Source organism: Fulmarus glacialis, unplaced genomic scaffold, assembly GCF_000690835.1.
Source record: "Fulmarus glacialis isolate BGI_N327 unplaced genomic scaffold, ASM69083v1 scaffold22627, whole genome shotgun sequence".
In the NCBI taxonomy this organism is placed as follows: Eukaryota; Metazoa; Chordata; class Aves; order Procellariiformes; family Procellariidae; genus Fulmarus; species Fulmarus glacialis.
Window position 1 is genome coordinate 9,935 of NW_009221569.1, and position 3,646 is coordinate 13,580.

Here is a 3,646-nt window from a genome sequence, read left to right on the forward strand (position 1 = left end):
AAATGTAAAGTGTCTGTGGGCTTTGTTTCTTCTCACTTTCTGAACTGTAACCACACCTCAAAGGATGAAATGTTTCAGAGATTCTTTTAAATGTATTTTCTGGCTTTTATAAGCTTTAAAGATTTATAAGAAAATATTTTTATAAACAAATTACATTTGTTTAATTTATTTCCGCTGTTTCAAAGCATTTTGATTTACATTCAAGGTACTTCCTTGACGAAAAATTGCTGTAAGGTAGGGCTTAAGGGTAATGCACTTAAGCCTTGAGTCCTGAAGATGTAAACTGGACAGTGCAGCAGCTAGCGCACACAGGCAGGTTTCAAAAGGAGAAGGCATGGAGGCCTTCGGAAGGCGGTTGTTATTTTGAGGGAATGACTTGATAGTATTCGTTCCTCTATGTCACTAAAATTAGAACATTCAGTTTCAAAATCAGTGGAAAAAATGTGACTCTTCCCAGCTAGGAGTAAGAAAAGATGATCAGTGCCTTTGAAAGTGATTTGGTGATGACAAACTTGCCAAATTCCCAGCGAGTTGGTGTATGACTTGCTGTCACATAAATCAGACAAGCTAAATCCTGTGGTAGAGCTGCTACAGAAATTTATTACTGATGCTGTGTAGTGGAAACATTCCCGTTGCATTGATCAAAAATGACTTCCCTCCTGAGTGCCTTAGTGATGTACAGCAAGTGTACTGTACACCTAGAGAGAGGGCACTTGGACATTGTTGGATGTATATGGTACATCATTATTAAAAAAGAAAACTATTAAAAATACCTTTGAAAGGTATTCTGTGTTTCTTGCCTTGTCAATATTGGAAGTATTGCATCCTGAGCTTTGTGTTCCAAACTCCCGGAAGGGGCTGTGGATCTTTTGTTACTGTACGTTTCAGGAAAAAAGTAAATCAATACCAGCTTCTGGCTGACGGGAGGGGACGTGGGTGCGTACAAAGTGTCTACATGACATAAGGAGTAAGGCGGTGTCCGGAAGAGGACAGTGTGACCAAGTGCTTCCGTGGGCACTGAACGTGGGCACGTTCCTCTGTCTCTTCCCCTCTCCCTTCTCAGCGACACTCTTGATGGTGGGTGGTGGAAAGCCAAACCCTGAGCGTACATCATCTCCCCCGGCTGTGATCCAGCAACAGCACGTTCGCACAATTTGTTTCAAGTACAGGGAAATCAGTCAAGCTAAATAAAATCACGTTGTTTTTACTCCCCAAACTGAAAGTCTTCCAATTTCACGTCTGCATAAGCACAAAGAATACAAGAATATATCAGAGATTCATAGTCGAAGGTGGATGCATCTTTTGGTCCCAGCCAGATCATCTCCACTGGATTAACTCTGTATGAGGCACTTCAGTTCTGTGTCTTTACGGGAACAGTGGGCCACTTACTTTAATCGCATCTTGTCTGTACCTAGAGAATTTTTTTTAACTTTTCTGACTTTGAGGAAAAACTTCTCAAGTGCAGAATATGGGAGATGAATTCATAGGTGAATTAGAGTTGGCTTTTAGTTTGCAATTTTGTTTCATTATTTCTGAAGGTGCCAGTGAAACTTGTTAATAATAAAGATGGGTTGAGGATTGCTTAATTGGTACATTAGATAAACTTGGCAACATCAAAATTAAACGTAAACTCCAAATCAGTAGTAATATATATGAAATGTGACCTAAATTAAATAACTGTTTCCTCTTTCAAGCTGGAGAAAGAACTGATGGATTAGGTTTTTTAATCTATCGGTGTTACACCTTCGTAACACAAGTCAGAAACGTTACTACTATACGAGCTGATTAGCAGATTGCTGAAATGAACCAGTAAACTTTTGGGCTTGCTACTTTTTTTCTCCCAACCCTATTTTAAAGTGAAATAAATTTTTTTTTTTTGAAAGATGAGAATTATTGTAGACTTCAACATCTTTAACATAAAAAAAAAAAACTTTTTAAAAAGACAAGAAGAAAGAAGCAACCCAGTCTCTTTGAGAGTCTGTAGGGTTTGTCCTGGTTTAAATCCCTGAGCAGGATCTTTGTGCAGGGGAGAGGGTGGAGTGAGGGGTCGGTGCAGCAGGGCACGGGGAGGAGAGGCAGAGAACGGCTCTCCCCTTTGGTGCCCGTTAGACAGGGCTGTGTTGTTACGGGGACTTACCACGCAGGAAAGTCATCATCACCTGCGCTCACGAGTGTAATTTGTTGTTGTTTCCCAAAATCCTTAAGAGGCAAATACTGGTGCTCCAAAATTCAATTCTGTCATTTCGGTGCCCGGAAAGAGGGAGCGTAAGGCAAAGTTTAAGGTCTGACAAGCTGTGAGACGAGCTGCGTCCTGTGAACTTTGGTGCTGTCAGTGCGATATCCATCACCACAACCGACGGTTTTTATTTTAAAATACCAGCTCCACGTTTCGGCTTTGTTACGGACACTGATGTTGACTGTCAACAGTTCTTTCGTTTTCTGTAAAGTTGTTTTGTTTCATTGTCTTCTGAGTGTTCTCAGTGTAGTTTCATGTGATAAATGCGGTTCTAAACTGGCTGATAAGAGCAGATGTTCAGATTATTTTTGATCTGATAAAATGAGAGAGAGAGTTCTGAGCAAGTACCGTCAAGTCCACTGTGGGAAAGCAGAGCATCTCCCGCAGCGGGGAACGGAGCAACTGAGTTTTTGCAGGCACCGATATTGTCTGACTCTCTTGAAACCCCCCCCAAGACAATGCTCTTTATTTAGCGTTTTACCCAACGTACAAGTTGTCAGCAGTATGCTTCCAGGTTGTTGTTTGGATACAAGTAACGTTTTTCCTGAAAACAAGAATTTGCGCTATTTCTATATTTATTACTTAATCTTAAAATGTTCACATCTAGTAAATAAAGTAAAATTAACAACTATATCGCTTTCTTTGAAAAAAATTACAGGGGTAGTATTTACTTGTCCAACTTACCTCATAGCCAGTAATTTAAGAATTGTTTTAGTTTGAACCTTAGATAAAATGTTTTGTTTCAAGTATGGGTTTTGCTGCCTTGGATTATAAATTCCCAACTAAATCTGTGCTTTTCCTGAAATCCTGAGTTGTGAGCGTTACCCGTATCGTCTCATTTACCGCCTGTTCATGTAGAAACCTAGAACTGGGTTGAAATGGAAGACTTGTGTCAACACAAATCCAGTTTTATATCCTTGTCAGATATTTTCTTAAAATGCGTGTTTCTTTAAAGACCGTACAGGTGCATTGCACAGATGGGCATTTGATTCAGCTGAGGGAAACCGTTGGCTTGAGCCATTTGGTAATGAATTACAAATATTTGTTAGTTTTGAACTAAGGAAAAAGAATAAACAACAATGATGAATACAGGAATGTTCCGCGGTTGTTTTTTCTCGTAAGACAGCGCCCCAAGAGAGCTATTTCACAGGATCAGAGGAGTTGTGTGACAGGTTTGAAGGGTTAAGGTCACCGCCGGTTCTGTTTAAACGCGAACCAGACCAAGGCCGGCACTAACAGCGTCTGCACCGGCGATGGCCAGGGCCTGACTTTGAAGCTGCCCCAGAGTAGGAGCGTTACCGGGGTTAGAACGCTTGGCACAGCAGGGCCCGGCCCTAAAATCCGCTCCTCCGGCTCCCCGGCTCCCGCGTCCCCGCCCTGGCTCTCCCGGCCGGCGGGCGGCGCTGCGGC